Consider the following 14,095-nt stretch of genomic DNA (forward strand, 5'->3'; position numbering starts at 1 on the left):
GAATTTTCAAAACATGCAATACCTGACTATTTAGTCAGGGGCACTGGCCTTTTTTATCCTAGATTGTCAAATAAAAAAATGACAACAGCCTCCCTGGCAAGCATGGCTCAGTTGGTTGGGCATCGCCCCATGTACCAAAAGGTTGCAGGTTCAATTCCCAGACAGGGCACATGCCCGAGTTGCAGGCTCAATCCTTGGTAGAGAGTGTGCAGGAGTCAGCTGATGGATGTTTCACTCTCACATCAATGTCTCTCTATATATTTCTTTCTCCATTCTTTTCTCTCTAAAGAAAGATCAATAAACTATTTTTTAAAATGAGACAACAGCCAACACAACAATAGCCATCTGCTGTGAATAAATGAATGAATCAAAATTATACTTAATTTTTTTGTCAGATCTGCAAAAACTATATTTTTTGGTGTGCTGCAGAATTTTAGTAATTAGTTTATGTGTGCCATGAGATGAAAAAGGTTGAAAATCACTGATCTAGATGAAATGGAACAAATTAATAAAAACACACAAATTATCAAACTGACTCAAGAGGAAACAGAAATTCTCAACAGACCTATAACAAGTACCGTAAAACACTAAAATCTGTTTTGGCTGGTTTGGCCCAGTGGCTAGAGCGTCGGCCTGTGGATTGAAGGGTCCCAGGTTCAATTCTGGCCAATGGCACATACTTCGGTTGCAGGCTTAATCCCCCAGCCCTGGTTAGGGCATGTGCGAGCGGCAACCAATCGATGTGTTTCTCACACTCTTGTGTTTCTCTCTCTCTCTCTGTCTCTCTGTCTCTGTCTCTCTCTCTCCCCTTTCCACTCTCTCTGAAAAGGAATGGAAAAAATATCCTCAGGTGGGGGATAAAAAAAACACACACATTAAAACTAGAATCTATTTCAAAAACCTCCCAACAAGGGAAAGTCTAAGAAAAGATGACTTCACTTGTGAATTCTAGCAAACATTTAAAGAATAAACACTAATCCTCCTCAAATTCATTCAAAAATAGAAGAGGAGAAAACTTTCCTAACACATACTAGGAGATTAGCATTACTGAAATACCAAAGCCAGCAAAGATACCACAAGAAAACTACAGACCAATATTACTTATAAATATAGATGGAAAAATACTCAACAAACCAAATCCAATAGTATATTAAAAGGATAACACACTAGGACCAAGAGAGTTTTATCCCAGGAATGCAAAGGTGGATCAACATTAGAAAATCAATGTAATATATCATATTATCAGAATGGAGGGGAAAAAACATGTGATAATCTTAATAGATGCACAAAAGGCATTTGACACAATTTGATACCCTTTCATGATAAAAATACACATCAAGTATCAAATGGCAAGATTTCATTCTTTTTATTGCTGAGAAGAAACTTCACCAACATGATAATGGGCATTTACCAAAACCTACATCTAATATCATACTATATGATGAAAAGCTGAAAGCTTTCCAGTGCTGATCAACAACGTGTGCTTTTTGAAACAAGGGAGAGGTGGTGGTTGAACAACATTGTGAATGCACTAAATGCTCCCAAATTCTGTACTTTAAAATAGTTAACTGTATGTTATATGAATTTCACTTCAATAAATAGATTTGTATAGTGAATCATTTACTCACTTTGGTTTACTAATCTACCTGCGTTTTCCCTATGTCTGCAGGATAATTAGTAGATAAGAGTTATAATTTAGAGATTGCATTATAACACCATGAAAGACAAACTTCATTTTCAAGTCAAGAGAAATTTGAGATAAAAGTCAAACTAAAAGCCTGAAAACTATTCTTAGGAGAGCCTGAAAATTTTCTGCTCAAAATTAGAATTTTTTTAAAACTTGGAAGCTAGATGGTCTTATACATAAAAACAAATCTCAATGTTAAATCCATATGATATTTAAAGGTAAAAGAAACACACCTTAATTCTGCTGTAATTTCAGCAAAGCAACTGTAACTATAGTCAGCATGTTTATTTGTCCTTCAGTAATGTTTAGAGCAGTGTTTCTCAAAGTGGGAACTTGTTAGAAATGCAAATTCTCAGACCTCACTCCAGACCTCCTGAATAAGAAACTCTGGGTTTGAGGGCCAGTAGTCTGTTTTAACAAGACTTCCAGGTGCACATTCAAGTTTGAGAACCACTGGTTAAGGCCAAGAGCATAACCTTGGCCAGTGAGGATGCTATAAGCATTTTCTTACCAGACAGTGTTGTGTGATAAATGTTGTACTGTTTCTTCTAGTTCTTTCTTTCTTTCTTTTTTTAAAATATATCTTTATTGATTTCAGAGAGAGGAAAGGAGAGGAAGAGAGATAGAAACATCAATGATGAGAGAGTCATTGATCAAGCCCGCAACTTGGGCATGTGCCCTGACCGGGAATCGAACCCTGATCGCCTGGATGTTAGGTCTACGCTCAACCGCTGAGCCACACCCGGCCAGGCAGTTTCTTCTAGTTCTTAATGTGTCAGCTTGGAATACCTGGGAATTATCACTAAGATGAAAAAGAGAACATTTGTCATTTAAAATCCATTATAATTTTTTTAAAGAAATAAAATTTCAAATATGTAAACAGTAATACCATTAATCTAAATGGCTTCCTTTTTGACAGCTGAGCAGATGTAGAAATTAAAACACACATATATGCACGCACACACACATATATAAAGCCTTAGTTGACTGAGCCTAAACAAGTGTCTATGTGAAATAAGGGATTCTCAAGGATGCCACTTTACCTCTAATCATGCTACCAAAAATAAATATAATTTATTGTGGCCTTGGAAACACATCATTTTCTGTTTCAACCTGTAACTGATTCAAATTTATAATTGGAGCTACGATGTGTCAGTATTGAGTCCCTTTCAACTCCCAAACTTTCACAGGAATAGCATGGGTTGATAGAATAGATATTTTTTTCTTTATAAAAAATAATCTAATCCTTATGGATTTGGAAGCAATTCCTACCTTGCATGTGCAAGTCATTAAGCTCCATTACCTTGCTGGGAAAGACAGGGGAGATAGCAAGACATTTTCTTAAAAAATTGTAAGTTTTTTTATTTTTCAATTATAGTTGACATACAATATTATATTAGTTTCAGGTGTACACCCAGTGATTAGACATTATACAACTTACTAAATGATCATCCAGATACATCTCATACCCATCTGACACTATATATAGTTATTAGAGTATTATTGACTATATACCCTATGCTGTACTTTACATTCCCATGACTATTCTGTAACTACCAATTTGTACTTCTAAATCCCTTCACCTTTTTCACCCATCCCCCCAACCTCCCTCCCATCTGGCAACCATTAAAATATTCTGTGTATCTGAGTCTGTTTTTGTTCTGCTTGTTTATTTTGATTTTTAGATTCAATTGTTGATAAGTATTTATTGCCATTTTATTGTTCATATTTTTCATCTTTCTTTTTTTTTCTTCTTCTTAAAAAAGACTCTAACTTTTCATGTAATACTGGTTTGGTGGTGATAAACTCCTTTAGCTCTTCCTTCTCTGGGAAGCTCTTTATTTGTTTTTTTATTCTAAATGATAGCTTTGCTGGGTAGAGTAATCTTGGTTCTATGTCTTTGCTTTTTAACATTTTAAAAATTTCATGCCAGTCCCTTCTGGCTTGAAATGTTTCTGCTGAGAAATCAGCTGACAGCCTTATGGGAGCTTCCTTGTAGGTAACTGCTTTTCTCTTGCTGCTTTTAAAATTCTTTGTCTTTAACCTTTTGCATTTTAATTATGATGTGTCTTGGTGTGGGCCTTTTTGGGTTCCTCTTGTTTGGGACTCTCTATGCTTCTTGGACTTGTATGTCTATTTCCTTCACCAGGTAAGGGAAGTTTTCTGTCTTTATTTTGTTTCAAATAGGTTTTCAAGTTCTTGCTCTCTCTCTCTTCCTTCATCACCCCTATGATGTGAATGTTGGTAAGCTTGAAGTTGTCCCAAAGGCTCTTTACACTATTTTCATATTTTTTATTCCTTTTTTTCTTTTGTTGTTCTGCTTGGGTGTTTTTTGCTTCCTTACATTCCAAATCACTGATTTGTTTGTGGGCTTCATCTACTCTACTGTTGATTCCCTGTAAATTATTCTTAATTTCAGTTAGTGTATCCTTCATTTATGACTGGTTCTTATTTATGGTTTCTATGTCCTTTTTCATGCTGTTGAAGTTCTCATTAAGTTCCTTGAAGTTCTCACTATGTTCCTTGAGCATCCTTTTAACCAGTGTTTTGAACTTTGTATCTGGTAGTTTGCTTTCTTCTATTTCATTTAGTTCTTTTTCTGGACATTTCTCCTGTTCTTTCATTTGGGACCTATTTCTTTATTTCCCCATTTTAGCTACTTCTCTATGCTTGTGTCTATGTATTAGGTAGAGTTGCTATGTCTCCTGGACTTGGTAGAGTGGCCTTGTGTAGTAGGTGTCCTATAGGGTCCAGTGGTGCATCTTCCTCAGTCACCTGAGCTGGGTGTTACAGGTGCACCTCTGTGTAGGTTGTGTGCCTGTCCTATTGTAGTTGAGCCTTGACTGTTGTTGGCTTCACTGGGAGGAATTGACCCTCAGGCCAATCAGTTGTGAGGGCTGGCTATGACTATGGTGGAGAGTTGCTGTGCAGGAGTCCGCCCTACAGAGCAGGACTTGCTTCAGTGGGGCTTCAGTGCTCACCGAGTCTGCCCCTTGAGTGTGTTGCTTGTTGAGGTGGTAAGGTCGTATTCTGGCATGTTCTGAAGCTATCTACTGGGTGCACTGGCTCTGGGGTCTCCTGGGAGGTGCAAAGTTAGCCACCACCTGTACCCTGTCTGGGGCCACCCGGCAGGAGCTACAGAGTGATCCACAGAAGGCTGCTATGTGTGTTGGGCTTAGAGGTGCCCAGGAGAAGCCAAGCTGTGAACTGAGGCAGGCTGCCCCTAGTGCCAGGCCTGGGGTCACTTAGCAAGAGGTATAGGGTACACAGAGGCCAGATGCCGCTTGTTTGAGAGATTTTAGGAAAGTTTGAAGCATTAGCTAAGACAGGCTGTTTGTACGGAAAAGCCACTTGAAATGACTTGGGTGGGCCCACAAGTTAGGTGGGGCAGGGCCTCAAGGAATCACCAGGGCAGGGTGAGCCAGGTTGATGAAGACTCAGATATGGTGCCTCTCTTTTGGTTCTGTTGGGGGTGGAGGGATGTCTCAGAAAAGGAACAATGGCCTCTGCCAGCACTTATGTCTGGCTGAAAGCTGTCCCCTGCCCCTGAGCTCTCTTCCTGATGCCGGACAATTTAGTTCTTCCCCTTATGTTCCTCATTCCTTTCAAGCTGCTGGAGCTCACTGGGAGTGAGTCTGAGTAAGTCCATGTGTAGGCCCTTGAAGAGGAACTGCCTAGAACTCCCGCTGCCCTCCTTCTCCTTCAGCCTTGATCCTTGCTGGTTTTTACAGCCAGAAGTTATGGGGACTTGTCTTCATGGTATTAGAACCCTGGGATGGGGGGTCTGGTATGGGGCTGGGACCCCTCAGTCCTCAGGGGGAATCTCTCAGACCTAAAATTTTCACAGATGTGTTTCCTTTGGTCTACTTATCGTTTTGTTTTATTTAGTTACCCACATTTGAAACACTGAGAGATTTCACACAAATAATCAAGGTTCTGGATTTTTGGCTTCTATTTCAAATTCACAAGATGTTGCTGTACTGGGTCACATTCTCACATGGCAATAACAGACTGAATCCGAGTAGCCATTGCCCACTGAAGATGGTGCTTGTGTCCTCAGCTTTGACGGTGCCCAACCTGCTGACCTCAGTCTTATTTTGGACCCTGAAAAATTCATCTTTTCCTTTTTCTGTCCTCTTTTTGTTATAACTTTAATTTTCAAACAGTTTAAGACTCACAAGAAGTTGCAAAAAGAATACAAAAGGTTTCTGTGTACCTCTAATCCACCCTAATGATCATAAGGAATCATCTTTATCATTTTCTTTTTTGCCCCCTAAAACTGGTCTTTTAGGTTTCACAGGCCTCTATGATCTCACTTATATCCATCTTATTCTTTTCAGTATCCTGTCCCAAACCAATTCAAAGCCATTTTACTCTTCCACAGACTCTGCAATAATCTAATTGGTTGCCTCACCTCTTCTCTTTCTGTACTGCCATCTCTCTAACAGACTACCAGATCACTTTCCTAAAGAACAGCTTGCCCTCCTGCTCACAACTTTCAGTGATTCTGTGCATTACTTGCTAAATTCAGTTAGCTTTTTACTATGACATTCAAAGCCTTCCATAATTTAGTTGGAGACATTATATTTCACAGACCAGTAAAATTTCATAACAAAATCTTGGCACAAACATACAGTCGCTACTATTTTCTTTTGCCAAGTAAGGTTATTAAAAACAAAAACAAACAAACAAACAAAAACCCCACCAGCTATCAGCACCATTGTTTCACTTATAAAGGGACATCTTGGTAGTTAAAAAACAAACAAACAAAAAACTAGCTCTTACAACCTCAGAGTAAAATATAGTCCTGCCCAGGAAAGGACGATTGGCAACTACATAACGACATATTTAATTATGCTGTACTTAATTTTTAAAAAATACGGATTGGTGAAAAACATCACCTGGGATCAGCAATAATCAGCAGATGAACATTTGGGAGCCAGTGATGCAGGGAGAGTTGACCAGCTATCTGGAATACACCTATGCTTTTCTGCCTCCAAGCCTGTTCCATATACTTGGAATGTTGTCACAGTCCTCCAGCCCCCTCTCTTCAAGTCTGCATCCTATCAATCCATTAGGATCCATCTAAAATGCTGTGTTTCCAAGAACCTTTTCCTTATTCCTCACCAATTCCACTGTGATTTCTCATTCCTTTCTTTGAATTCCTTTGGCACTATCTTTCCCTCCCTAAGCACAGGGAGGGAAACTACCATACATTTAAGTTCTTTGTGTATTTATATTTCCTATTAAATTAAAAGCTTATTGAGCCTTGAGATGCATTTTTGCAGCATAGTAATTTGCATATAACAGGCAGTAACTTAATATTTTATGAGAGGATATATATGTACATACATATATATATATGTGTGTGTGTCTAATTTTTACTTCCTTTCCCAGTCGTGTTCCCTAAAAAACAAGAATATATTCTAGCATTCACTTATAAGGAAATTGGGGGACACTAATGGGTTACATATTTTAACTGTCCTTTGCGTGAGTGTGGAGGTAATTCTTATGAATGGCAATTATATTCTCCCCTAAATTTTTGTCTGCTAATTTAATCAATTAATTAATTAATTAAATTATTATTTTTTAATCCTCACCCAAGGATATTTTTTTTCCATTGCTTTTCAGAGAGAGTGGAAGGGATAGAGAGAGAGGGAGGGATAGAAGGAGAGAGGGAGGGATAGAGAGAGGGAGAGAGAAACAATGAAGTGAGAGAGACACATCAACTGGTCGACTCCCACACCTGTCCCGACCAGGGCCAGGGATCCAGCCTGCAACCAAGGTATGCACCCTTGGCTGGAATTAAACCTGGGACCCTCCAGTTTACAGGCTGGATGCTCTAACCACTGAGAAAACCAGCCAGGGCTGCTAGTTTTATTTAATAAGACTATAACTGAAAGAAATAGGGCAGCATATACTCAATTGGTACAAGACCCTCAACACAAACTCATAAAATCCTAGGTGATATTTACAACTGAGTTAAGTGTTCTACTACTTACAACTTGGAAAAAGTGAAGGTAATATAACTAGATAGATGTTTAATGCTCCAATTGAATGATCAATAAGCAGCTCTGTCTAAACCACAATATATTTATGTCAGTTATAGTACACAATCATTCTTCATGGCCACTATTCTTCTTCCAGGTTTGTAAGAGTTTACTAAAACAGATGGTTGGCTAACTTTTCTTACAAAGAGCCAGATAGTAAATACTTTGGGCTTTGTGGACTATACAATCTCTGTCGCAACTACTCAACTCTGCCATTGTAGTGGGAAAGTGGCCATGAACAATAAGCAAACATATGGGCATGGCTATGTTCCAATAAAACTTTATTTACAAAACCAAGTGGCAGGCTGGATTTGGCCCAAGGGCAGTACTTCAACTTTCAAACAGAATTGATGAAGTGACAGTTTAAATGCAGGGGTCGGGCTAGAGGTATTTAAAGCGGGAGGGCACTGGCAGAAATCCAAGAACTTAATTTCTAATTCTAATAAGAACCAGAGAAGTAGAAGAAAAAAACTACTACCTTTACATACAATTATTGACACCAGTAGTGAACTCAGCCAACTAGAGGACTAAAGAGTATAAAGAACCAAGAGGTTCAAAATTTTAGACATTGGTATTTCTATTAATACAAGATGTACACAAAACAGTGCAGGGATTTCTTAAAGACAGTAACACATGTATTAAAAAGCTGACATTTTAAGGAACAAATCCTGCAAATGCTGGTTCAAGAGAGACTGAGTCTTTATATACAGGAAGTATGAAGCAAAAGTGAAAACATTTCTTGAAAGAAGTTCAACAATATTTAGCAACCTGTGAAAGAGGCAAAGCAGCAAGTATTAGAAGCCCAACTAAGGGAAAGTGAGAAAAGTGAGCAGTGTACACATGCAACTGAAAAGAACTAAGGTGAAAGTGAATTCAACTAAGGCTTAATGTAATTCTACTCTAACCTTTTCTTCCTTCAATGTAACTTCTTTTACCATACTCTAAACTTGCCAAAACAGCACAAAATATGCCCATAGATCATTCGAACAAGTTTCCTGACCTCAGGCATGTCATATACCATTCCTGTGTTACTTCTTCTTCATAAAAAAAAAAGAGGCTCTGGGCTTGGTCCACTTTGCGGTTTCTTTTTTTATTTAAAAAAATTTTTTTCTTCTTAATCTTCATCTGAGGATATTTTTTCCATTGCTTTTCAAAGAGAGTGGAAGGGAGAGGGAGAGAGAGGGAGAGGGAGAGGGAGAGGGAGAGGGAGAGGGAGAGGGAGAGGGAGAGGGAGAGGGAGAGGGAGAGGGAGAGGGAGAGGGAGAGGGAGAGGGAGAGGGAGAGGGAGGGGGAGGGGGAGAGGGAGAGGGAGAGGGAGAGAGGGGGGGAAGAGAGAGAGTTGTGAAAGAGACACATCAATTGGTTGCCTCCCGCACATGCCCCCGACAGGGGCGGGAATGGAGCCTGCAGAATCTGGCCGGGACCATTCAGTCCGCAGGCAGGCTGACACTCTAACCACTGAGCCAAACTGGCTAGGGTCAGTTGTGGTTTCTTTACCTTTAACTCCTTCTAGATAAAGATGCAATTGCCCCACAACCCTTCTATACGAACTTCACTTCATGAATCAGGATCTTAAGCTATAGTATTTGACACTATGAAAAGCAACTATGCTCTCATTATGACAAAAATAAAAATTTCATAAGTATGAAGGGAGAACTAAGATCACTCTCTATTTCCAGGGCTTTGGGCGTTGGGGAAGGGTCCTGCCCATGCACCCCATCCCCCACCCTGCTCCAGCACTTAATAAATTAAATGGGATCCCTATGTTCCTTCAAGTATATATCCTCTATCATCTTTTTGCAACTTGTTTTTTAATTTCATAAGGCTTCCAGGAAAACCAACATTCTCCCCAAATGCTTTTTTCTACTAGCAGAGTGGGTCTATAAAAATAAATTTATTCACACAACAGGATTAGAGTAAAATTCTGAATTTATAGGATGTTCTTGCTCTCAACACAACATGCAGAGTTGCCCCCCATCCTTTATTTTTCTATCTGCCTATTAGAAATGGTAATGTATTATTTTTTGTTTAGTCTTAGTTTGCTTTTCATTTTACAATATATTGTAAACAATATATTCTTCCTTACCTCAAATGACCAGAAAGCTGCATTTGTTTAGAGTTAATTGGCTTAGATGTTGATTAGTAGTGGACAAAGCACTAGCCTAGGAGTCAGGAGACCCAGGTTCCTAGTACTAGCTTTACTACTTTGTCATTTTGGAGATTTATGGGTCTCAGTTTCCTCATATGTTAAACAAGGAAGATATATCTGGTTTCTGAGTTCACTTCTAACAGTTGTGATTTACAACTATAGATGTTGTTGTTGTTGTTTATCTTCATTGAGGATTCCCCCCCCCCATTGCTTTTTCAGAGAGAGTGGAAGGAGAGAAAGAGAAACATTGATGTGAGAGAAACACATTGAGTGGTTGCCTCCCGAATGCGCCTTGACCACTGGGGCTGGAGATTGGGCCTGCAACTGAGGCGCGTGCCCTTGGCTGGAATTGAACCCGGTATCCTTCAGTCAGCAGGCTGACGCTCTAACCACTGAGCAAAAGCGGCTAGGGCATAACTATGGATGTTTGATGCCAGCAAAAGGTGAGGAGCAAAGTTAATAACATATGTAGTAAATACCTTTTTTACATATTTATAATATTGAGAAAACTTTATGATACTGGGATGTAAAATGAGAAATTTCACTTTAAAATTCTATTTTAAGAAATAATAAGCTTGAGTCATGCCAGAACTTTGGATATGTGCAGAATATACAGTTAACTATCAGTTAGGGCAGTGTTTCTAAATCATATTTGTTTCATTATCAGCCTTCTAAGGAACCTTTATATACATTTCTCCCCGAACTGCAAACTTGAAAATCCCCGTGAAATTTCCATATGTATGTATATCTGTGCTTTACACATAAAAAGAGTTGTGTGTGTTTTCCACACACACCCTAGAACCAAGTTGGGGGAATTATTAGCCACTGAGAATGCAAAATTTTAGATCAACTTTCTGTGGTACTTAAATTTTTGGTTCCAATAAAAACTAGGTATAAAAAAAAGGCCCAAGCTTATTTTCTTGCCAACCATTTCCATTTACTGGAGGTGAAGGTCAGAGGTGACAAAGCAGCTGAGAGAATGACAAAAATTAGTCATCACAGAAGATGTGGAGGTGAGGGTGGGGAGTGCTCAGTTTTTCAAAGGAGTGGATAAGAGATGAGGTGAAATTAGAAAAAGTCAAGCTCCACATCAATTGGTTGCTGCTTTCAGGTGCTGGTGGACTTTCAGAAGAGGAGGGTCAGGTTCATGTCAACCTCAGTGTGGGTGTGTGCTTGTCTTCTGGTCAGTCCCTCTCACGCCCCTCTAGGCTGAGGGGGAGATCTTTGGACGCCAAGACCAAAGGAGATACCTGCAGAACCTCGATGAATAAAGCAATGGGGATATTTTCGGAACTCCCTTTCTCCAACTCTTGCCACCCACTCCCCTGCTTGCCTCCTCCAGCATCTCAATCCTGTTCACCCAAGCTCCCTGATCAAAGGGGCGCTGTTGGATCTTCTCAGGATGTTGCGGGCTGTGATGGTTGAACTTGGCAGCAGCTCCAGGTCTAGTTCCATTTTCTCCTGTGCTATATCCGTGTTGAGGAAGAAACTACTGCTTAGTTTTAAGATCTCAAGGCTTTCTGGCTCCCGTTCACATATGGACAGGTCAACTTGGTGAGGAGATGATGTAGAGAGGAAGGGGGGAGAAGATAAGAGAGGAGAAAGTTATTAGACGAAAGAGGTGCTCACCTTTGCAGTCCTACCAGCCCTAACACCAGCAGGCACAAAATGGGGCAGGGATGGCTCCCAACCTACAACCCGCCTCTCCTGCCTCCAAGCTCCGGGCCGGTAACGCTGACATCTTTCTGCCTCCAAACCTATAATGAAAAATGAGGAATTTATCTTAGTCACGTCCGCAAATCCTTCTCTTTTATTGCTGCCAGCCAAGGGAAAACCAGGTAAGCCTTTTGGGCAAAAGAGAAGACTACAACCTGCTATCTTGTATCATTTGGGCACCGCCCCTCTGCGCTTGCGCGCAGGGTCTGGCCCCTGGGCGTCTGCTTACTACGCAAGCACTGAGCATCATTGCTGGCGCCTTTGTCAGGCGGGCCTGGGACGCACGCGCAGTCCGTGGGCCGCCGGTTTTTGTTTTGTTTTGGTTTTTTGCCAAGCTCCATCCTTCCTTCTCTCTTTCTAGTGCAGATTCACAGTGGTTGTTCCTCTGCTCCTATGTTAACCCTGGAGTAGTTTCGTCACCCGCTTTTTAGGAAATAATGGGTGGAGAGGAGTATGGTGTATGGGAGAGTCATCCTTTCGGTCCTATGTTTAATATTACATTTTTTCAGTTTTGGTTAACCCATTAACCCCTTATGACTGAGGTCAACAAGCTTGTAACCTCCCACGACGAATTTTTTCCATCTTGTTACAGCAGACACACTACATCTTTGTAATTTTGAAAAGCTAAAGTCTGGAGGTAAAAAACAAAACCACTCCTAAGTGCTTAGAGGCCACATGCTCCCAAAGGGTCCTGGTAAGGCGCTAACCCAAATGAATCAATCGTGCAGACAAATCATTGTTTTCCATGTAGTTTCATTATTTTTTTTTACCATAATCATATAGTGTATATTTTACACTGAATAAAATCTAGTTCTTTAAAGTTATTCATCTAAGAAAAAGATTAGAGTTAAAGCGGGGAGGCTTATTTTCTTAAACATCTCAGAATTTAGTGTCCATCCAAATCAGTGTTTCATTCAACAATGCTGTCATGGCTCAAAACATTTTAAGAATTGCTCTTTTCAAATTTTGAGTACTGAAATCTTAACTCCATGCTAATAATGTTGTAAAACCACAAATTTTAGGAATCATAAAGAACTGGCAGAGAAGACAAGTGCAATTAGTGGCACAGGAGTTACTAATTAAAATAGTCATAGCATGGTATAGCACTTTACAGTTTAAAAAATAATTTCACATACTCATCTCAATTGATTTAATTGTTACCCCTGCTCAACTAATCAGTGGTGAACTTAAAATAATGGGATTATTTTGAAACAGTTCAAGACAAGTTATGACAGGAAAGATCATAATCATCCCTCATTCATTCTAAGAATAGAATAAGAAAAGCTTAATTATATTAGGTGGGATTAGGTTATCTAAATCCCAGATGTGAGGAGGATTTGAAATCATCATTTCTGATGTAAGACAGATTAACAATAGCTACCATTTTTTGAGCACTTACTCTGTCTTAGGTACTGTCTCTCCTAAGCACTTTAAATATGTGACTGCATTTAAGGCTTATAATAACTCTGAGGTAGGTACCACAATAATACCCATTTTTCAAAGGAGGAAACCAAAGCCTAGAGGGGTTGCTCAAATTACAACTAGTAAGTGGCAAAGCCCAGATTCCTCTGCCCTTCTATTTAAGCGAAAAGACAGACAAAGTGCCTCTGGGTATTTCTCTGGCCAGTCTTTCTGTACACTTGATAACTATTTATTAAATTATTTAATGACTAAATGCAGGTTTCAATAGTTTGTCCACAGATACCTTGTACAGTAGGTAAATGATTTCTATTTTACAGTTGATAAAATTCCAGAGAGAGTAACAGCACATAATTAGATAGCAGTAGAATCTCAGCTAGTACCAAGATCTCCTGAAAGCCAATGTTAAAGTTTCCAGGATACTTGGAAAGTTTATGAAAGATGGCAGTTAAATGTGAGTCAAGTCAGGGTGTATGCAGGAGGCAGTAGTTAAATACAGATCAGAGGGTGAAAAACAAACTGTCTAAATAGCAGGAAAATATGGAGTATACCAGACAACAAGAAGATCTTACCTCCACTCTACTGCTCATTATACTTTTTAAAGAGTTTGTTAATATTCTTGGCAGGTAAGAATTTTTAATGGATATATTTTGAATGAATAGACAAAATATTATCATGCCTAAGCATTATAGATATCTAATTTTTAAAAATCTAAATATCGTAACACTAAGAAAATAGGTATAATAAAACAAGGAAAGAGCAAGTAAGAGACTTTCTAGAAAGGGGGTAGTAATATGAAATGACTAAGTACATGAGATGGCAATAAGTTTCCACCTATTACCAAACAGGAGAAATTTTCTCTAACTAAAGTGTAGCTACATGTCAGGAACCCAAAACCTGTAAAGATATAGATGGAACTCATAATACATACACAAGTTGGAATGTCAAAAGGAACAAAAACAAAGAATTCTGTATACTATAGTGGCAAACACAACATTTAAAGAATTTATCTTTAGTACTTCCCATTTCTACCCACACATTCTTATACCAACTTAGCTGTGTTTCATGATCAAT

This window comes from Miniopterus natalensis, chromosome X (genome assembly GCF_054644295.1).
Source record: "Miniopterus natalensis isolate mMinNat1 chromosome X, mMinNat1.hap1, whole genome shotgun sequence".
Classification (NCBI taxonomy): Eukaryota; Metazoa; Chordata; class Mammalia; order Chiroptera; family Miniopteridae; genus Miniopterus; species Miniopterus natalensis.